We start from the raw sequence: 23936 nt of genomic DNA on the forward strand, positions 1-23936 counted from the left end.
GAGCTGGGCAGGGGTCATGCAGGTGCATGGGTGAACAGGCAGCTGGAGCTGAGCCCAGAGATGCAGGAGATCATTAAGAATAGGAGATGAGATGGAAACAGCCTATGCACAGCTCAGGTGGCCTTGGGTATTGGTGGGCACTTCCATGGCTACAGGGTCTCACCACGGAGACAAACAGAGCAGTGGGGGCTGTGACAAGCATCAGGCCAGCGATGTGCAGGTGCCCTGCTGGACAGGCTGGCGTCAAGTGTGGGCATGGTGTTGGGGGTCAGCGGTGGGGGTCCAGGCTGGCATCTCACACAGTGATAGAAGGCTGTGTGTGAGAATCCTGGGACCTGGCAGGGGCAGGGAAGAGGAAACAGGAAAGGCCTCGGGATGGGTGCCTGCAGATGCTGCTACCTGGGGCACAAAAACTGGTGAAATCTGCAGGAGGTGCTCAGTGTCCATGGTACCCATTGGTTTCTTCAGCGGCAAAAGTCCCAAGGGTCCCCTCCAGGGCAGATCACTGGGATCCACAGTTGTTCCCATTTCAGGGCTGATGTTGGTCGAGTCTGCTCTCCTTCTTTGTTTCCAGCCTTCTCCATATGTCTTAGCTTTACCACTCTCGTCTGTGAAACTGAATTGGATCTTTCAGGCCCAACTGGAGTGCCTCCCAAACTCTGGGTAAGCTGGTCACTCACCCATTCTCCCTTTCCCAGGAAAGGGAAATCTTTCCAACTGGGGAGTCCCCTTTGGGTGATGAGCAGTGCCAGCCTGGATGCTGGGGTGATGCAGGCAAAATAAAGCTGTTCTTCATTCCAATTTTCTGTTCTCAGGTTTTTTCTTCCACTGTCTTGCTGAAGTTTCTTAAATGGGCTCCTAAGCTCTCCCAGAGCTGTCTTTGTTCATAATTTCCTCATGGTTGATCTTTGTGGGAGGATGGAGGTTGGTGTCTCCTATGTCACCATTTTGGTAACAGTACTTGTAATTCTATGTTTGTGTGTCTCAGACAGAAGAATTTTGAAAAATCAGTCTATTTTTGAAAACCAACCTGGATAAGAATAATTTTTCTTATCATCATGGCTTACTCTGAGATATAGAATCACTGGTAATTTATTCTGCATAAGCTTAGCACTATAAAAAACCATCTGGGGTCTTAGGAGCATTACTATGCTTGTCATGTCAGGCACTTATTTGCTGTCACCATCTAGCCAACATTCATATCTAGATTACTGCAAGAGTTTCTTGTTTTCGATCTATTGGTCAGAACCTTCCCAAATTAATCTTTCTAAAATCCAGTCAATGTTTATATAGCTAGTGCTGCTTAAAAACCATTGGATTTTATTCCACTACCTAGAGATAAAATCTATATTGATTATTCTGGTGCCAACACTCTTCTCAACTCCAACCTGTTATATTATTTTAATTTTTCACAATTCCTCCTTTCAATGCTGTCAGCTCAATCAGAGCTGCTCTCCTGAATCCATCGTGTACTTTCTACCTCTGCCCTTGGCTTCATGCTATTTTCCCTGTAATTTATCACTCTTGAGTCTCTTTCCTTCAATCTCTCCAACTCCTCCAGTTTTTGAGTATAGCTTATGGGGACTGTGAAGGAGAGAAGCTTGACATGTACCCAGGAGATGCTACTCAAAAGGGTAGTCTTCTATCAGGGAAGGAACCAGTTGGAAGAAGGGCATCACCAAGAAGACACTCCAAAATCAATATTGGAGAAAGGAGGTAGTTTTCAACCTGTGAGTAAATGGGGGGACCAAGAGCCCTGAGATTTGATCGAAAGAGTTACCAAATCAAAAGAGTTCACAGATGCTGTGAACAAACCGAAAGAAAGCTAATGTGAGAGTTGAGTTGAAGGGTGAGGTACCAGTGCGCCAGAGGCCAGTTCGGGAATTACCGAGTATCCTCTACTGCTGTCCTCTCTTTTAGTTTGGTATGCTTTGCAGAGTTGAGGGGAATGCTTATATTAAAAACACTACTCAACTATATACCCCATGCTTTTTGGCCCAGTTCAACCCAATCTCCTCCAGATCTCTATGAAGCCTTCTTAGATCATTCAAGCATAGGTGTCTCATCTTCCTCTGAAGTCATAGCACTTGTTATCTCTGTCTCTCATTGGCAGTAAGCCTGTGATTGTCTCATGACATTTTTTGTATGGTGGTTTAATTTTTATTTAAAACATTTTACCTGTTAGAAAAAACTTTCTGTGGTTATGTCTAACATAACCTCATTAGGCTGTTAAATCTTCCTTCAGTATGGAGATGTGAATCTTTTATTTTATATCTTCCTCTTAGTCTAACATAGAAATATGCTCTTTATAGGCACCTAAACAAATACTCATTACATGACCCGGAATCTTATATTTTAAAGTACTCTTCTCTTTAACTTGGCCTAAAATGCAAGCTGATATCCTAACCCTCCCTGAAACCATTTCTAAAACTCAAAATTTTCCCAAAAGTATACATTCAGAAATAATTATGTTGATTATTCTGTAAGGAATATAGATGCAGTTCAGACCTATGCTCAAGAGAGCAACATATTTCAGCTAAAAATTTTTTGCTACAAGCAACAAAATCAACTCTGGCTAACTCAAGGGGGAAACAATGTATTATAAAGATATTTTGTAGTTCAAAATTTACAAGAAGGCTAAAGAAGGGGACTCAGGGAAAAAACTGTGACTAAGACTCTAAGGCCCAAGGTAACAAACCCATCAGAGTACCCCTTCCAAAAAGAACAAGCTCTAACCACCACTTTTTCATCCTTATGTTCTGTTTGAAGAAGTTTCCGAGTCTAAAGAAAGAACCCAGTTGACCTAACCTGTCCTCTTGACTGACAGAGAGCAAATACCTTGACTGCACAAAAATAAGAGGAGAGGTTATTTGCCCAAAGTGAATCCTGGCATTCTTACCAAAAGAAGAAGAATGGGAACTAGGCATCCAAATAAAGAATAGCTGATAGAATTGATGTACATTATAGTCCAGTGAATATAATGGTGAGGTTTTTTAGAACAAGATTCTTGTGTTGCATGAATTTTATAATCCATTTAGACATAAAGCAGGCTTAATGAGCACAGGGCAAAGAGGTTATTTAAAATTGGAATACTAGACTGAGGCTTTAACCTTGAGGTAGACTTGGACCCATAGGATGAGTCCAGGCTTTTGGACAGGAAGCACAATCAGGTCAATGCAGAGAGGGCAGAGAGTGGGCAGGTTGCCATGTGAGGATGCTTTCAGGATCTGGGCCTCACTGTTTGCTGGCATACACCTTTAAGGTCATGTCGGCATCATTCTGTTTCATATTTAATGGGAACCTTATATGTAAAAAGGTAACTGTTTTACCTTTTATAAGGTGAAAAGAGAAAAATTAACAAAAATATAGCAGTGCTGTACCTGAGATGGATTTCTATTGTCCAATTGGTATCTAGGTTGCACAGAATTGCATTTAAGGACACAGACAGTGAGTGAGATAAGCTGCCCAGTTACTCATCAAGCATCTCCAAACACAAAGGTATTAAAACTGCTGTTTTCTTTTTCATTTAGTGTTTGTTCATACTCATAAATTTTCAAAACATTTATCAAGTGATTTTATCTTGGAAAAAATACTTTAAACCTGAGAATTAATTATGAATTTTTTCAAAAGGACAGTTTTTCTACTGTATGTGTTTCTCATACTTGTATTAGTTGTAACTGCTTCAGTTAAAGAATACTGAGCACAAAGCTTACTTTGTAAGAAGATTCTAGTTATTCTACTCTAAGCAGAGGGTCTCAAAGCTCTTGCGTCTTCTTAGAAACAGAAAAATGTTCATGAGAAAATAAGATTCATTTAGAACAAAGAGAGCTAATGTTAGTATGAAAATGCTTTACAGAATGATTCTGGTTGCATATGCTCATCAAAACTGAGCAAGGTATTTTATTTTATTAGTGAGTTTAGACATAGAAAGAGGGCGATTAGAACATAAACAAGTAAAGATGACAAAAAAATCAACATTTCATTTCTGTAACAGATGAACCAGTGAATAGTTGCTTGATATTTTTTATAAGCACAGGGAGCAAGAAGGCAATAAGTTGCATTTTCATAGCAAACATGGAACATCAGTTAGAGAATAGACATTACTAAACTGATGAGATACCTTTGAATCTGTCATTAAATATATAGAGCTTGACTTCTAAAAAACGATACTCATAACTTTTAATCACTAACTGAGCTGTGATTAAATGTATACAATATTTTACTTGTTGGATCAAAGGAACTACAAAGTAGAAAGTTTTCATTTTGATGGTGCTTTAAGGATTAGGTAGGGAGATGGATTCATATCTACCCTTTCCTTTCTATCAAGTAGTCATGGAATAAAAGAAAATTAAGAGATGTGTTTTATGGCAAAGTGAAGCTCCCCACAGTTGTATACAACTAAAAGAGAAAAATACAGAGCAGTTACGACATCCCAGTGTTACACCTTCCCAACAACTATATTTAAATATTTCATCCAGTGTGCATAGAAAATATCCAGTATCTTGTGTCTAGTTCCCCTTGGTAAAGACAGTGTGGAAGACTTCAGACAAAAGCACTGGTAAAATAGTTTACGTGCCTCACAATCACTATTTAACATGGATATTGCTATTGGCAGACATCGAAGCACTTAAACCCAATTTAAACATGGCCAGGAAGTGGTAATATTGCACTGATGGGCACATTAAAGTGTTTTTAATTCCATCTGCAGACATTAAACCAATGTGGAAGCTAGCAATTTTATTGGCTCTCTATAAAGCCCTTTCTACCACAGGAAAATAAAGAAAGCATGTTCTAAAAATAAAGTTCTGTGGGGATGTCCTTTACAATATATAGTCATTTTTTCTAAGAAAAATGTTCTTATACCATATCCCCAGGACAATGAACTAGGATGTATGTGGTTGTATGTTCTATAACATATATATTGTGTGTGTATGTGTGTGTGTGTATATATACACATACATACATACATATATATATATGCTTGACTGGAGGCTCAAACGTTAAAGAATCTGCCTGTAATGCAGATTGAACCTGAGTTCAATCCCCGGGTTGGGAAGACCCCCGGAGAAGCGGATGGCAATCCACTCCAGTATTCTTGCCTGGAGAATTCCATGGACAGAGGAGCCTGGGAGGTTACAATCCATGGAGTTGCAGAGTTGCACATGACTAAACAACACACACTATATATATATATATATACACACATATATCTATATATATATATACACACACTTTTTCACATTACTTATTTTGAAAAAAGTACATAAAAGTGTGTGTTTGAGGGATGAGCAAATAAGTGTAGAAGAAATTGACATCTCCACGTAGCTTCCAAAGCTCTTGGGAATTACTGACCTGAGATTTTTAACTCCAGGAAGGGCTTTCTGGTAGCATCAGCCTCTCTGACTTCTTTGTCAGCGGTTGGTTAGAGCCTGTTTCATACAAAGGTGCCAAGATGAGACTGAGGCCATCACTCAGCCTCAGTATTTAGTACCTCTTGCCTCACTAACTGATGATGTCAAAATTCTGGTAACAGCAGTGGGAGAGAAAGATCTTTTAGATCACAGTGGAGCAGTTAACTAGAAGTTGCTTTGGGGAATCTCGGTCTTAAATTCTACAGGGAAATACCTCAAGTATTTGCCTGCAATAAAAGCAAAAGTAGAATCATCTCAACTTGAAGGCTTAGGTACTTCTGTTAGACATAGAAAACATCAACTACAAAAATGCAGAAACACTAATATAGTCAAAAATTCCAGAAAGATTATAATACACATTTTAAAAGGGACAGCAAGTGGTAACATAACCTGAGAGTTTTAAGCAGTGAACAGTTCTTCCTAAGGACTTTGCTACCCTTTACCCAATTTTTCAAAATTAGTAGCTGAATACTGAGTTCGTTGTGGAGCCACTTTGATCAAATACAGAGCTCATTTGCTTGTTCTTCCTTCATTGGATGCAAGTTAAAGCTGCCTGAGGTTTCAGAGTGACATTTCTAAGATGAAAGAACTTAAAAAATTTGTCATTCTTTTATTTATTCCTCACTTCAACGAATATTTATTGACCATGGACTCTGGAAGAAAAGTCTAGGTATAATTTAAGTATCTGCCACTTAATAACCCTGTTCTATTATTTTAATCATTTTAAACTAATATAGAAGCTGTATAATATTATATGAGTTACAGGTATGCAGTATAGTGATTCACAATTTTTAAAGGTTATGCTCCATTTATAGTTACTATAAAATACTGGCTTCATATTCTGTGTTGTACAATATATTATTGTTTTCATAATAGCCTGTACCTTTTACTCCTACACCTATATTGTTCCTCTTCCCTCTCCCCACTGGTAACCACTAGTTTTCTATATCTGTAAGTCTACTTTTGTGCTATATTCACTAGTTTGTTGTATTTTTAGGATTACACATGTAAGTGATATCATACAGTATTTGTCCAACTACTTTCTAGTTTAGCAATTTATAATATGTGCCAAGTTTCATAGTCAATATTTAGGTAGCAACTTCCATGTATTTTTAGTCTGACAAACATGATCTCATTTAAAACCCTTTCTCAATTTGATTTAAAGTCAATTTTCACTTAAGGTATTTTTCCTTCTTTACTGTCCCAAAGATACATATTTAGATGATCTTTGGTTTTAAACTACAACTGTTTGGTCAGCCTGTTAACAAACGACTGGTAGTTGTTTCAGCTGCAGCATCTTATGACTCTGTGGAACATCATTGAAAACAACATGATTATGATCAAATCAAACCTGCAGTGGATCTCTCTAGAATTTGACCATTGTGTTTTTCTATTGAGTTTCTATGTGGTCCCAAATAAGGCTCTCTGCTTGTCCAATAATGGAGTGTGTAAAAACTACAAAAAAGACTGAACTGCAGGTCTTCAAAGTATCCTTTGTCAACTCTACTTCTCTGACTTTTGATGAGTCAAAAACAGTTTGATGTTATAGTTTCTGACAAGGGCCTTAAGTACGAGTATTCCTGGGATATTGATTAAAGGCAAATTCTTTTTTTTTTAAACTGTAATTAAAAATTTTTTTTAATTGGTGGAAAATTGCTTTATAATGTTGTGTTGGTTTATGCCAACAGTACGAATCAGTCACACACACACACACACACACACACACACACACACACACACACACACACACACACACACACACACACACACACACACACACACACACACACACACACACACACACACACACACACACACACACACACACACACACACACACACACACACACACACACACACACACCTATACCTATCGCCTTTCCCTCTTGAGCCTCCCTCTCCTCCCCTCATCCCACTCCTCTGAATCCTAACAGGGCTCCAGGCTGGACTCCCTGTGCTATATAGCTACTTTCCACTATGAATTTTACACATGATAGTGTATATATGCCAGTGCTACTTTCTCAATTCATCCCACACCCACCCTTACCTTCCCCTGCTGTGTCCACAAGTCATCCTACGCTTTCAATATAAAATGTGTAGATGGCAGGCTGACATCTTTTTGTGAACAAGCATACAATGTCTTAAGCAAAGCTCTTATATGAGAGGGGGACCTATGCTATGGCTTCCCTCATGTTGGAGCCTCCTAATAGTCTTCCTACTAATTCTTCTTTTTTCTGGCTTGTTTTTGGGGGAATGAATATGTAATTAGGTGCAGATTTCCCACTGACACCAAAAATGTCCTCAAGTATTTAAAAAGCAAGGATAATATTGGGACTTTAGAAAACAACTTCTGTTTTTACTAACACGCTTTTGAAGAAATTGTTAGACTTCAATATTCTTTCCTCATATCTGAGAGACTTTATAGTAAATTGGATGTTATTGCTAAATTCTAAGCTAGAATTAGTTTTAATTTAGACATAAGAGACGGTCAGCAATAGACGACTTGTAAATTTTAAGAAGAAAGTAGTGAAAAGAAAGTAGTGATCACTGCTGACAACAGAGGGGATTCTGGGGATTCTGGTTTGCCTCCATTCTGAAAGAAGGGATTGAGGTCTAAATAAAGAAGACAGCAAGCAGCATGAAGTGGGCTTGTAGCTATCTAAAGATAAAGCCATAGAAGTGTGGGAACAGTGTAATAGGTGTCAGTCAGTTAAGTCGCTCAGTTGTGTCCGACTCTTTTTGACCCCATGAACTGTAGCACACCACGCTTCCCCGTCCATCACCAACTCCTGGAACTTGTTCAAACTCATGTCCATCAAGTCAGTGATGCCATCCAACAATCTCATCCTCTGTCGTCCCTTTCTCCTCCTGCTTTCAATCTTTCCCAGCATCAGCGTCTTTTCCAACGAGTCAGTTCTTCGCATCAGGTGGCCAAAGTATTGAAGTTTCAGCTTCAACATCAGTCCTTCCAATGAATATTCAGGACTGATTTTCTTTAGGATGGACTGGTTGGATCTCCTTGCAGTCCAAGGGACTCTCAAGAGTCTTCTCCAACATCATAGTTCAAAACCATCAATTCTTCAGCACTCAGCTTTCTTTATGGTCCAACTCTCACATCCATACTGGAAGAACCATACTGGGAAAACCATAGCTTTGACTAGATGGAACTTTGTTGGCAAAGTAATTTCTCTGCTTTTTAATATGCTGTCTAGGTTGGTCATAGCTTTTCTTCCAAGAAGCAAGCATCTTTGAATTTCATGGCTGCAGTCACCATCTGCAGTGATTTTGAAGCCCGAGAAAATAAAGTCTGTCACTGTTTCCATTTTTCTCCCCATCTATTTGCCGTGAAGTGATGGGACTGGATGCCATTATCTTAGTTTTTGAATGTTGAGTAATAGGCGTGGCCCTCACTCAAATTCCGTTTACTAGGATAGCATGCAGATCCCTCAGTTGTTGTCAGTTTTCATACTCAGAGCTTCCCTTTTTTCTGAAGAATTGCCCTAGGCCAGTAAGAGTGACCTGGTCACTAGGAAACACATAGAAAATTCCACCCTTTTCCCGAGCGGAGGATCTGATGCCTCAAAATCTAGCTGCTGAGTAGAATGACAGTGCACCCTGCTTCAAGTGAACCCAAATTGTGGTGGTCAATCTGGGGAATGGTTGACAGTGACATCAAATTTCCTCCTAATTTTCCATTTTATAGCATAAGGCTGAGAATTTACTAATTCAAATACCTTTGTCAGGCCATTTGATTTCTTAGGTCACTTAATAAAACAAAAGTATTTGATCGATTTTGGTTCTTCATTTCCCAGACTGTTGGAAAGAGCAGAACGGAAGTAGGTTATGGGGAGGAGAAACCTAATGTAAGTTCTAATAGTTTGTCAACTCAGGTTTTCATGAAAGATTTTAATAATATAGTTAGACATAAATTCTTAGCAGGTACTGAACTGACATGTTTTGAGTAACTCTCATGGAGAGCTATGCCTTATAGAATTTTTTTAAATTTCTGCATTTGAATGATAGATGAGGTCATGATTATTTGTATGAGAATTAACACATATAAGTACGTACAGTAAAAATTAAAACATTCAAAATGCATATGATCATTCTTAAATAATTCCTCTTCCATGAATGTCATAATTCTAACCACTCTAAATCCAGTCTTAAATAACAGTTTATTCATCAATTAATTCCTTCAGTCACTTAGCAAGTATTTTTTGATAGACTAACATAAACCAAACACTGTAAAATGAGCTGAGATACAATAGCAGATAATTCCCTTTCTGCACAGAGCCTACAGCCAGTCAACAATATGGACTAGACACGGCCATGGGCTATAACAATACAACATGAAAGTGGTGAATGCTGTAAGAAAGAAAGTAACAGCAGAACACAAAGGAAATTTGTGTTTCAAGAAAAATTTGTGTCTCAAGAAAAATCTGAAGCAACAGACCAGCATTACAGCTCTCAAATGGGCCAGCATTATAGCTCTTGGACAGACCAGTGTCACCGCTCCATGTTACAGGGAGCGTGAGGGAGACACTGTTAGCTGGTACTGAACTGACACTATACTGAAGCTATTCTGAATAGCTTCCTGAAAGGAGTGACACTTTAGCAAGGACCAAAAGAATGAGGAAGGAGAGAGCTCAGAGGAAAGGACAACTGCCAAGGCTCAAAGATAGAGCACTGTATATTTGAAGAACTGAAGTTAGGTTGGGCCAGATTGAAAAAAAAAAAAAAATAGAGTACAAAGGGAAGAGGTCATACAGTATGAGGCTGGAATGCTAAACAGACCATGGGAGAGTCTTGTTCAAATACTGGTTCTTTTTGTTAGGTAGGTAGAATAGGAAAAAGGAATCCAGAATGGCAGTGGCTAAAAAGACAAGGAAGGGAAAAGCCTGCGAAAATAGAACAGAGGAAGGTCCAAGGACCGGACTGAGGCCCTCAGGTAGAACAAACAGCACTCCTGGCTAATCCCAATTGACATAGGGCAGGCCCAGAGGGAGGAGTAAAATATATAAAAAGAGAAGCCGAAAGACCCAGTGTCTCCCTCACGCTCCCTCACTCCCTTTCGCTTCCTCTCACTCTCTTGCTCACTCTCTCCCCTCTTCTAGTCTTTTGGGTTGTCATGCCCTCACTCCTCGAGGATGTATTTTCCTTTATTTTCTAAATAAAACTGAGCTGTAACATGGAGTGGTGACACTGGTCTGTCCAAGAGCTGTAATGCTGGCCCGTCTGAGAGCTGTAATGCTGGTCTGTCGCTTCAGATTTTTCTTGAGACAAGACAGAATCACAGAAATTACACACTCCCCCGACATCTTGAAAATAGGCTCAGAGGCTGAGGTCTTAATATAGGAGGTTTATTGGGGAGAGCTTTCAATATCAACACCTGTGAGGCAATGAAGTCATTCTACTATCCAACCTCTCTCTCCCTGGGTTGGAAAGTTGGGCTGTAATATGGTCACAACAAAGTCTTCAGCCAGTCCCACAAGAAGCTCTGAAATTGGGATGGACCTTCAGAGTAACCTATGATTGTATTCAGGTGACTAGAATTTTATGCTTCTGAATGGAGGTGTCATTGGATGACAGCTGTCCTGGGAATGGTATAAACTTGTGCATGTAGGTTCTCTTTGGCTGAGGGAAAGTCCCAGGGAAGGACAGAATTTAGAGCTGTTAGCTTCAACACTACAATGAATGTTTGAATTTTCAAAGATATCTAGGAAGTGCATCCCATTGTAATAAAGTATATTAAGGATGCACTGTATAAACCATTAGAATGGGAAGTGGGGGTTTAAGCACAATAAAAGAAGAGACACAATGTGATGTATACTTAGATTTTTCTGACTGTAACATGAGCAAAGAATTGGAGAGAGGCATGACTGGAAGCAGAGAGACCAATTGAAGTGTGCATGCTAAATCACTTCAGTCATGTCTGACCCTTTGTGACCCAATGGACTGTAACCTGCCAGGCTCCTCTGTCCATGGGATTCTCCAGGCAAGAATACTGGAGTGGGTTGCCATGCCCTCCTTCTGGGGATCTTCCCAACCCAGGGATTGAACTTACGTCTCTTATGTCTCCTGCATTGGCAGGTGGGTTCCTCACCACTGGTACCACCTGGGAACAGATGGTGGCTTGAAGCAGTGTAGTGGCAGTAAGAATGAAGAGTTATTGATAGGTCTCAAAGATACTTTAGAAGTAGAAGGGCAAGATTTGGCAATTCGTTGTGAAAAGGAGAGAGGAATCTGGCTATAACTCAAATTTTTAGCTTGGGTAACTGTGAAAGGAAACAAAAGTAAGAGAATGCAATTTTTAAAATTGTTAATTGCATTTTTTAATGATAGGATGATGATAAATTCAGTTTTGCAAACACAAAGTTTAACAGGAGCATGCATGTGAGATTACTAAAAAGTATATACATAAAAGAGTCTGGAATATAGGAAAGTGCTATGGACCAGAAACAGACATATGGGGGCCATCAGTATAGGGCTTCCCTGGTGGCTCAGACTATAAAAAATCCACCTGCAATGTAGGAGACCTGGATTCAATCCCTGGGTCAGGAAAGATCTCCTGGAGAAGGGAGTGGCTACCCTCTCCAGCATTCTTGACTGGAGAATTCCATGGGAAGAGGAGCCTGGCAGGCTATAGTCCATGGGGTGGCAAAGAGTTGGACATGAATGAGCAACTAATACTATCAGTATAGAGGTGGTAATTGTGGCCAAAAAAGAGATCAAGATGGCTCAAGATAGTATAAAAAGTGAGGAAAACAGAAAACCTAGGAAGGAATCATGAAGATTTGATTTTCTTTTTCAAAGAAGCATTCATTAAGTTCCTACCCTGTACTTTCAACATAAGAAGGAGAGGGGAGAAAAGAATAATATTTTTTGGACATTTTTGCTATAGCAAATGTATCTCAGTATCTTATTTTACAACCCTATGATTTTGGATTATTGTCCCCATTAAACAGATAAGAGCAAAGCCTCAAAAAACTTAAGCAACTTCTGGAAGGCATAATGACATCAATTAGTGAAGCCAGAAGCTCAATTTCAGTCTGCCTAACTGTGTTTAACTATGATTTTTACACTATACTGAGGCTAACTCCAAATGATAATATAATGCAGGTTTATTGTGAATTATAATTTTTACAGCCATGATCTTATTTTGGTTGATATAGTAACATTTAAACATTAAAAAATAAAACTAGAAAATTCAAATCTGCTTCGGGGAATAAAGATAGGGTCTCCTATATTCTTAAGTCTTAAAGGAGATGTAGACATTTATTCTCATCAAATAGAAAAACAAAAGAAAAGGGCTTTACCTTTCATTAACCACTTTGTAAAGAACAGCTTCTATTTATTCTGAAGGGAATTAAAAATGTATAACAGTAAGCATTTAGGACAAATTTACCTCACAACAAAAGTGTATGTGCTGTTAGCACTGATGTTATTTATTTATGTGTAAGCTAGAATTACATGCACATCTAGGACCCAGGCTTATGAAAATGAAAGAGTTTCTCAGGGCTGGAGAAACTATGACTATGCAGAAGCCAATTCTAAGCTTTCTTGCAGAGGTTCTGAGAACTGCCAGCCACCCCATGGTTTCTGTTGATGGAGATGTATCACCAATGCTTAATCAAAGCTCTGTCTTGGTTGATAACCTGCAAACATCTTCTCTAACACAGAGAATGGGAGCTTAATCTTCATGCTCAGGGACTAGGAGAGCGAGTAATGGTACCAGCAGGAATTGGGTGCTATAGTCATAAGTGTGACACCATCCATCAGCTCTAGGCTTTCTGTGGATACATCCTCCACATAGAAATAGCATCCGCTTATCACCACCCCAGTGGTGAGGCTTGAATACATTACCTTTAATGAAAGGTCACTTAGGTCAAGTGCAATTGTATGAGTGGATGCAATTTAAAACTGTAAAACCTCATAAAGTCTTGAAATTAATGTTAAATTACACATATTTCAGAATTCTCTGCAAGCCCCAACCAGGAGCAAAAAGACATTGCTTTAAAATCATCCTTTATCTCTTTAAATTTCTTTAGGATGCTGGTTTTGACATTAAGATTTAACTGGGCTAAAAGGTGCCATGTAGCCCTTGAAAAATTATCTTGCTACCTAAGAAGAAAAACATTTGAAATGTGCAGGTCCCATTCATCATGAATGTGGCTTTTTTTTAAAGGATGAAAATAGAGGATTGTGATTTAAAAAAAAAATACATAATTTTAAAACTTGAAGAGATTAAGATGCATTTATGTTTAGTCTCATTTATTTTGTACATTGTTATACAGATTCACAGATGGGAAATATATTCAAGGTCATACAAGAAAAGAGTATTTAATGGTAAAAGTAGGACTCAAAACCAAGTGTTTTATTCCAATTGAAAATATATGTCACAGCACTGTAGTGCTTTGCTTCATAATTTCTTGATAAGTATAGGATGATAAAATGCTATCAACTGATATGTGCTAGGTAAAAATGTCAAGTCATACATTTAGAAATTTCAAGGACACTAAAAATGTGCTAAAACTAAAGACTCATAATTTGCCTGGGGTAATGGCATTGCTCAGTTTTAAAATATCATACATAAATCAGTCCTCTAATGAATTTCATTTTATTGCCTTCATTTCATTAAAAAAAAAAAAGTGTCCCCTGTCATTGAAGATGCAAAATAAAATGCATCGACAGGAATTAATAGGCAATAGAACTTGATGAATTCTCCTGGAGAATATTTTTATGATGAAAGCTTGGCATATGTTCCTGTGATTAATCACAATAATACACAAATGCTCAGTTCCACATAAACAGCCTATTCCTTCTTTCTGGAATATTCTTCTCTTTTTTCTTCAATGATTAAGTGCTCCACCCTCTTCATAGTCTTCCCTGTGATAGCCCCACCTCCGCTCCTCCACCCAAATCCCACTTCCCCCAAGAAGATATCTCAGATAACCAAAGGAGGAAATGATCTTATCTTCCTCTGAATCCCAAGGTACTTCAGACTTCTAGCACCCAACACTGATCACACTGATCAGCATGTATTCTTCAGGCCTTAAACATTCCAAAAGAATTGAGTTTTATGTTCCAGAAGATAGGTGTGTGGGTAAGGAGTCAATAGATATTCCTTGCCAATATAGTGAATACACAACAAATGACTAAATACATCAGAAGCTAAGATACTTTAAAAATTCAATCAGCGGGTCATTGGTTTCACCACGCAAGCTAAAAGTAAACCTTTCCCTAGGAAACATGGACACTTCTAGTCTGATCACCTTTCCTATTAGAGAAAAGTGAGAAGAAAAAGGAATTAAAAAAAGTCAAATAGAAGATTTTCAATTTAATGTAATCTGAAGGTTTAGTTGGCTAAAAATAGTCTTCTTCTGGCTGACCAGGGACCAAAATTCCCATCTTTACCCGACAGAAGCAAGAGGAGTAGAAGGGAAAACTATTGACCAGTCATCACCTGCCCAGTGACAAAGTTTCCTACTATGATTTATGACAGTCCTATGAGAAAGGCATTATTATTCCCACTTTCCACCCTACAAAGTTTGCCCTGGCTTCTTTGGAACCAGGAATTCAGAAAGAATATGGTCAAGATGTGGTATTTCATGTATATTTCCTCTGCTCTGTTTTATAAAATAAATTTGTGTTAAGAAATGAAATAGTATGTTTTTAACACTCATTAGTATATACCCACTCCAGTACTCTTGCCTGGAAAATCCCATGGGCAGAAGAGCCTGGTGGGCTGCAGTCCATGGGGTCACGAAGAGTTGGACATGACTGAAGTGACTTAGCAGCAGTATATATCAAATGTGTTGCTTATTAAAGGTTAACAATGAGGGATTAACAATTAAATATCAAACTGTTGACATATTACATTTAAAAATTGTCTCACATTAGTAAAGAAAGATTGTGAGTTGGAATGTGCTCTAGAAATAGCCTTTCTTTAAATAGCACTAATCAAAGTCAAGTTACACCTGATTATGAATTTATCAAGCTAGCCATGTGGAGCAATAGCAAAATTGGGGTTTTCTCCAACCTCCAAATCCTATGACTGGTTGATTTATAATGTTCTTTAATACTGGAATTAGAGCAAACTTTTTCCACCCAATTAAGCTTGCTGACAGAGTAGTTCTGTGTATATGTGGAATTTGCCTTAATTTGGAGCCCTCTTGCCTCTTAGCAGAGCTAAGAGGGAAATGTTTTCAAATCTGAAGACATTTGCAGCTGTTGGGCTAGTTGACTAATCAATTCTGAGGTTTTTCTTCCCCAAAATAAAAATCATCTGGGGACTATTTGTTACTCAGAATAATAAGAGCTTGGCATTTCTGAACATCTGTTCATCACTGGATTTTACAAGTGTTCTGAGCCAACCTCTGAAATCCTGAGCTTCTCTTCCAAAATCCAAGTAGAGACCTGAATAACAGAGATTCTCCATGGGGTTAGGATTGAACATTCCTCGTTCACACTTTTCACCTTACATCAAGGAGGCCCCATACTTGCTTAGTAGTATCCTGCAGTGTAATGAGCTGCAAAGAGCCCTGCATGAGAGTTCTACTGTCCTGATGCATCTGGGCTCCATTTTAATAGGAGCAAAGAATCAGATAAGTGACTGCCTTAAAGACCTCATGCGTATCTGGTAAGCATCTAGGTCTTTAGGGAATAAGGTTATGAACATGCCTTGTAAAGTATCAGTCGTGTTTACACTAACTATAAATTATGATTAAGATTTAACTGTCATTAGCACAACATTCTCATCAACTTCTTCAGTTACCAAAAAAAAGGGATGGGGGTGGCAAGAGGAGGATGGCTCAGCATATATGATGTCACTATGAAGACCATGTTTAGAGGTTTTGCTAAATGGAATGGAATACATTTCAAATTTTTTATAACCCAGCTGTATCTACCAAAAAAGTCTAGGTTGTTTATTTTTCATTTCAGTAATTAATTTTTCCATTTATTTGACCCTAGACAAGAAATCCTATATGTTGGCTAAGCCATAGGTGATTCAGACAGTAAAGAATCTGCCCACAGTGCCAGAAACCCTGCTTTGATCCCTGGGTTGAGAAGATCCCCTGGAGGGCATGGCAACCCATTCCAGTATTCTTGCCTGGAAATTTCCATGGACAGAAGAGCTTGGTGATCTACAGTCCATGTGATCCCAAAGTGTCAGACATAGCTGAGCAACTTTCATTCATTAGGGACAAATAGCTATGTGGCCTCAGGCAAGTTATCTACTTTTTTCACATCTTTTTCTAACTGAAAAGTTGCAAAGTAGGAAAGAAATGAGGCAAAAGGAACAAATGGGTCTGGGTTACCCAGGTCAACATTTATAGCCTTAATTTTCCACCCTCAGAGGAACACTGGCCTTAAACAAAGGGAGCTCTGCCGATTTAGAGTTCTATGTACTCACAGATGTTCGCATCAAAATGAGAGAGTCAAGACTGGCAATTTGAAGACAGTACTTCTAAAACTGTGTTCCAAATACAATAGCTTAATTTGGAATTCTGTCTAAAAGTGCCTGTGAGGACTTTGTAGAATAAAGGATGGCACACAAAAAATGTATGTTGACTGTTTGATTTGCTGATACACTAAAATTTTTTATTGAACTGAGGCCCATCCTGTGTGTTGTGTTAGTCACTCAGTCGTGTCTGACTCTTTGCAACCCCACGGATGGTAGCCCGGCAGGCTCCTCTGTCCATGGGAGTCTCTAGGCAAGAATACTGGAGTGGTTTGCCATTTCCTTCTCCAGAGGCCCATCCTGAGAAAACATAAATTCTGAAAGTAAATTAATAATAAGGGAATCTTGGAAGAGCCGTGTGCACTTTCTCCATCTTTTTTCTTTAATACAAGGAGAGAGAGGGTAGAGTGCTAAAATCTGTTTAATACCTATCATAGGGTTATTATAAGAATAAAATAGTAAATCAATGTGAGAGTCTGGGGAAACTAAAACATCTTATGTAATACCAGGTCAAAATATTAAACTCTATTAATAACATATATCATTTTTATAACTTTCAGAGTATTTTCAAATAGACTACCAATGTCCAGCTTCTCTTAATCTTTACATTTGAATTTAATAAGCATGTAGAGAACAAAGTAAAGCTGCTATTAAAACCAGGTTTAAAAAAAATGTTTTTTAATCAAGCCACTGCCTGTTCTGGAAAAAGTACATGTAACAGGAGCTATACATGACATTTTCAATGAAAATTTGGTGTCCTTTTACAAAGTAAAACATCTTTTTAAAGGATATATCATTGTTCCTAAGTTTTTATATTTAATAAGTCTGCATTTGTGTATGTTTGTCCCTCTTAAAAAATTGAACACTTCTCTTCCTTCTTCCCAGGGACCCATCTTAACATCCTCCCATCCACATATACTCCAATCTGGATGATTCTCCTTTTTGTCTAAAAGTTTAGCTATTCTGGTGTGTGTATGTGTGTGTGTTTAATGAAGAATGGCAGCTCTGAAAGAGATAAGAAAGCTTTTTTTTTGAAGAATGCCTCTTTCTAGTTGAAGTAAGACACCTGCTTTGAATATATTCTAGTGTGTTAAGAGGAGAATCCAATACTGAAAAATACGGAAAGGCAAAATTACAAATCCACAAACACCCTGGTTCATTAGCCACAGATTACAGAACAGATTTAAGTGAAAGAAGTCTCTGGACTGCCTAGGGATTCATCATTAGCACCAATCATTTCCTTTCTCTCTCTCTCTTCCAACCTTTCTTTGTCTCTGTCTTCTTCCTCTCCTTTCCTCCTGCTGGAAGTCTGATTCAGAGCAACAGATGCACTGCAGAATAGCAATAGATACAAAACCGCAACAAGGAGCTCAAGAAAACCTTGTCAGCGCTGGCCACCATTCGCATTAGTCAACACGGTAACTGGCCTATCTAATGAAACATCTGCTTTCATCATTTTATTTATTGTCCATCAACTTTGGATTGTGGCATCACTTAAGTACAGTCGCTTTTCCCCAGCTCCTTAAGGAAAGAGATCACTTGAAATAACCAGATTCCTCAGGCCATTATCATATGAATTGCGTGAGCCTCCTCCTAGTCAAGTCCAACACAGACTCAAGGGCACTAAATTTAAACATACCTGCACCAGGCAGGTAATACATTTTTCAGGCCACTTCTCTGTTTCTACTGATACATAATCTACTTCTTCGTTTTTATAGAATAGCCTTCATATTTTAACTATTTAGGGTTCATCTCAGAGCTCTCTAGAATTTTTTTTTTCTGGAGCTGAATTTTTGTCTTCATTAACCCAATTTTCTTATAATAGAAATTAGGTTGCTTTCATTTAGTTATGTGTTTCTCTGTCTCTGTGTCCCTTTCTCTTTTCTCTCTCCTCACCCCTCTTTCCTTCCCCCATCCCCCTCCCCCCTCCCTAGCCCACCCCCTCAGGACCACTGATACTTAGCTCCCGGGGAAATATAAAAGAAGTTTATAATCACCTTAGGCTGATTATCTGTGCTATTAGTGTGCTATTAGACAGTTATTCTTTTTCTTCCTCCTTTGTTATTAAGAGAACCTCAGTTTAGTTTGAAACATCTAATAATCCAACTTGAAAGCTATATTTCCCAGCTTCCTCTCTTGCAATCCGTAAGTGGCCATATAACAGTTCTGGCCAATGAGGCCCATGAAGAAGTCAGCTGAGGATTTCTGAGAAATTCTCTTTCCTGAAACAGGCTTTAACCCTTCCTCTCTGTATTTTCTTACATCCTGCCTGAAATGCCAAAGTGATATACTTAACTAAATGCTATAATAAGAATGGATTAGAAACTGTTCTTTCAAAATTCATATATACAAGCAATGTTTCTTAGAACATGGGGAACTGTTCCAGTTTGGTGAACTTTTACTTAAAATGTAAAATTATAGGCCTGAATTCCAGGTACTACAATGCAAACATTCGAAAATTTATACCAAAATATCTCTGATCTCTGAAGGTAGATGACAAAGGACACTATCACATCTCTAGGTGCAAAATATCATCAATCATGCCACCAACACCAGGAGAGATCCCCCACCCCACCATTAAATCCTCTCCATTCTCTAATCTCAATAAATAATAACTGGCAAAAGATGATATATTTTCAAAAGATGCTTAAACTGCAAAGATTAAAAGTAGGACGAGAGAGCATGATGACCACAATAACTTATGCTCCCGTCTGAGAAATGGCTGCCAAGCCAGGGACAACATTTCTGTCTTTCATTGCATCGAGGTGGAGCTATGTGACTCTTCCTCACCATCTAAATATAAATAAATATAAAAATAAACCTGTCATCTGTGCCTCTTCTGGGCTGAAGAGGTAGGTGTAACTCTTCATTATGTCTTTTGTGGTCTTTTTTTTGGTCTGTTAGCTGACTCTGGGTACCTCGAGGCAAGAGGAGCCACAAGAAGGACTCGTGAATGATCACGTGGAAGGTCACTTGCCAACTAGGAACAACCACAGAGATCTTTGCATGAGTAAGAAACACAATTTCATTGTACTAAGCTACCAAGACTTCTGGGAGTATTTGTTGCTGAAACTAGTGTTACTCTAATTACTATAAAGGGCAAAAAATTGAAATCTCAAACTTTACTGAGCTAAGCCTGAGATAACCGAAAAAGCATTAAAGTGATTGAGCTAACATAGAAATAATTACATTTTCTGCCATTAGGCAAAAATGGGACATTAAAATAGAAATTAAATTAATTTATAGAGAAATGAAGAAAATTGCAATTTTGTTCTCCCTTGAGTTTACAACCTATAAAACTTATACCTGTCAGGTAGTAAACATTTTAATTTTGATTTTTCCATTGAGTTTGGGTATAGTCTTGCTGTTCTGCAAAGAATTTCCTCACTGATTTCTGTAAGGAAGTAAAATAAATAACATGCTCCTCGTTGCTATTTAGGGAAGTAGAAGCTACTGCAATATTTTATTTTTTTCTGACTAGATTATTTCAAGGTGATTGTGATTTGGGTTCAAGAGTCAACTATGTTTCTTTAAAAGTTAAGTTTGGTAAAAACTATGAATGCTATCATTTTTTCCTCTAAAATTAGAGAGCTTCTATTCCACTGTGCCCAGGAACCCTCTACAAACTTAAAGCAAAACTTTTGATTTGTGGGGTCATCTTGTTCCACGTTTTTAAAAAGATGTCAGTATTGTTATTCCTGACAATATAAAGAACAGCTTCTGGTTTAGAGAGGTGCTCATGTGACCTAGTTGAAATATCTGATGAAGTTCTTCCATGCCCAGTGGGAGGCACCATGAGCTTTTCAGTTTAGTTGATTTCAGCAAGATAACAGAATGAACTGGAAAAAAAAAAGAAGAAAAGCCTCTTTTCTAAATTAGTGAGACACCATTTTACTTAGTAGTTGCACATGTTTCAAGGGTTAGAGCTTTAATTCAGTGTCTATTTATTTTGTAGACTCTTTCTAGAAAGATACAGCTTTAGACAACCTTGGATTGTGAGTATAGGCTGAGTATGAGGTGAAAAGGCAGATGAGATTATTTTTCCTTCTTCATTCTGAAAAGTTTATCTACAGCTTTCTCTTTGCATCTGTTTGACAACAGTGTAGTTATAAACCCATTGTTTCCCAAGTAACATTCTACCACAAAAATAGGACAATTTTTCCTAAAGAAGAACCAGACATAAAATGGGAAAAGTTCTCATTTTTTGGGAAGATAAATCAGCTTAGAATAAGTGATCATTTTTTAGGATTTTACCATAACCACCAAAACAATATGCTAAGGGAGAATGTATGTTGTAGGAGCAGCCCACTTTACCTTAAAAATAGAACCCCAGCTTCATTGAGAGCGGCAATGGGTTCAGCTAAAAACAGTTATTCCAGATGTGCTCCCCCACCCAAGGGATGGCATTTTTCAGTTATAGCACATAAGACACAAATCAAAGTCTCTAGATGATCTTCTGGGAAAGCTCTTAGAGAAAGCTCATTCAGCTGGCACTTGCCTTTTGCACATTCTGTCCTCCTGCCTGGAATATAGTCAGGATACCAGAGGTGAGGCAGCCATTCTGAGACCGCAAGGCAACAAGTCAGGATAAAAGCCACATATTAAGGATGGCCAAGAGGAAGGCAAAATGGGCTTAGATTCCTGAGGACTGGGGTCTGCCAGGATTGTGAAATCCTAACTTAATGTCATTTGTCTCATCTTAATGTCACTTGAGTAAAACAAAACGTCTATTTGGTTAACCCAGGGAAAGTTAGATTATATCTTACGGGCTGTCAAACCTAAACCATGTTGATCGAATTAGGTTGCAAGGAAAACACTAAAAAAAAATTTATAACAGTTTCTAAGCAAGTATTTCAGAGGCATTCATTTATTTTGGCAATTATTAACATGTATAAATCATTTTTATATGTTCTTTAAAATGAGTCCTCCAAGGAACTCTACTTGGCAACAACATACACAACTCTCATGGAAGGGTCAGTATAAACACATTTTATCCCTCCATTCATTAATTCAGCGAACATCTAGTGAGGGCTCAGTAACCACTGTGCTATGGACAGGGATGCAAACATGAAAAACAAGTGCCTGACTGCAAGAGCCTCCATTTGCTTGAAAGTAATGGATGAAATAATTAACATAATAAGACAAAATCTGTTTTTGAAACATTCTATTTTCCAATTCTCTGCTTCCTATGGGTTATTGCATGTACATTAGCTCTGCAAGAGATGGATAAGCACCACAATCAACATTAACAAAATAAAAGAATCTGAACCACCAACATGGTATCCAGTGCTAAGTGTTCAGAGCACTATCTCAGAATTTGAAATTTTAATTAAATGTCATACCAGTATATTCGTTACAGTTGTGAGAAATAATTGAAAAAAATTTTTCATTCTGTCCATGGCAAAACTTACTTTTTCCAAAATTAGAGAACTGCTAAAAGCAGATATTGAGTGCTATTCCACTTTGTTATTTGTATGAGTAAAAAAAATTATTGTACATCGGTACCAAAGGACAATTATTCACAGTGGTATAGTCAGCAAAATATTAACACCAGTGAGTCTCAGGAAAACCACTTTCCAGTCACCTCTTCCTCTCTGTGACCATCAGCGCATCACTTAACTTCTTTCTACCTCTGTTTACTTAGGGGTTAAATAATGGTGAGAGATTAAATTAATGTGTTTCATTGAACTAAAATTCTCTTGTTTTCCTGCTCTATTCTCGGCGTGATGCATTAGTAGACAAGTTTCCCAGCTAAGAGCAGCACATTAAGATTATTTTTAAATGATGCATGGCAGCTTCTCTGTTTCCATTGCCTCAGGGATTATATATCTTAGGCCATACCCCATATAAAACCACAGTTTTATATATAATTAAACAATATATCATCTTGTATTAATAATACCATATCACCCTAATCAGGATCAGAATATAGGACTGGTTTTATTCTTTCCAGCTTTTAAGGACTTAACTGACATTGCACCCATTTGAGATAATTCAATGAAAATTAGATGGAGAGTACATTGGTTTAAATTTGTTGCTCAAAAGTATATCCCAGATATTCAGGAGTGAGTCTAACAAAGCTTATTTAAAAGCACAGTGATCTTCTTGCTTCATTCAGATAAACTGCTTTCAAAGTCTAAAAAAAAGATTCATTATATGCAAAATCTGGATGCTGAAATTCAGATCTTTTTGTGTAGACAACAGAAGCAATTAACACATCTGAAAGTTATCTGCAAATCACCAGAGAGGTACCTGCTTCTCTTTCCTACTTTCTTGAAAATATCTGAAACTGAAATATATTAAGTGCAACCTGTTTAACCCCCCACATTCTGAATTTGATACACAAGGTTATAAATGCTATCATCTTGCTTGCAACAAGATGTTCAAGGGACATGAACACTCTTTATAAATCCTTTAGTTATCACCCTGCAAATCAACTCACACTTGCACGGATTCCTCTCTTACAAACACATGCGTTCCCCTCTACTCACCACAATGAGTTAAAGGTAGACAAAAGCTCCGTGGCAGCCTTTGAGTCATTACTTTGCTCTACCATTCCTTTCATTTTAGGTGTCATAGCACAGTCCTTTACAGACAGCCATTCATTCTGCTAGGTTTACTGCAAACACTGAAAGAGGTATCTGGTACTTGCTGGAAGATTTGGCTTTTCTGCCTCTGGTCACTCTCCCCACAAAAAGAGCAAGACCAGTTTCTGAGCTATTCTTAACTCTCCTTCCAAAACATTTGAAAAGAGAAAGACAAGACTTCTTGATTTCCATGCAAACTCCCAGCCTGCCCGCCTGCCTGCTGCTGCCAATACTTCTCACTCTTTGCTGGTGATGACACTCAGCAAGCTCCCCAGCCCCGATGCTTCGTTATGTAAGGCTGTCTAGGTCAAGTGTAGGAGACACACTGCTGGCCTGTGAAAACTCATGGAACTGTTCCTTCATATTAACACTTCAGGGACTATGGAAGCTGAAGGAAGCTGAGCTTTCACCACATCTTTTGGGGGTAAATATTTTTTTTTTTTTTGCATGAATCAGTGGTTTATGTGCTACAGTCTT

General features: G+C 38.2%; 1 long non-coding RNA gene across 2 annotated transcripts in view; it reads right to left on the reverse strand.

The window, feature by feature from the left end:
• LOC122688413 overlaps positions 1-23637 on the reverse strand; it is a 173688-nt gene extending 150051 nt beyond the window's left edge. For both annotated transcript variants that reach the window (XR_006339439.1, XR_006339438.1), the window contains exon 1: positions 23364-23637. This is a non-coding gene — a long non-coding RNA (uncharacterized LOC122688413). The remainder of the gene's footprint in view (positions 1-23363) is intronic.
• Positions 23638-23936: the final 299 nt, after the last annotated feature.

The sequence above is a fragment of the Cervus elaphus genome, chromosome 33 (genome assembly GCF_910594005.1).
Source record: "Cervus elaphus chromosome 33, mCerEla1.1, whole genome shotgun sequence".
Taxonomy (NCBI): Eukaryota; Metazoa; Chordata; class Mammalia; order Artiodactyla; family Cervidae; genus Cervus; species Cervus elaphus.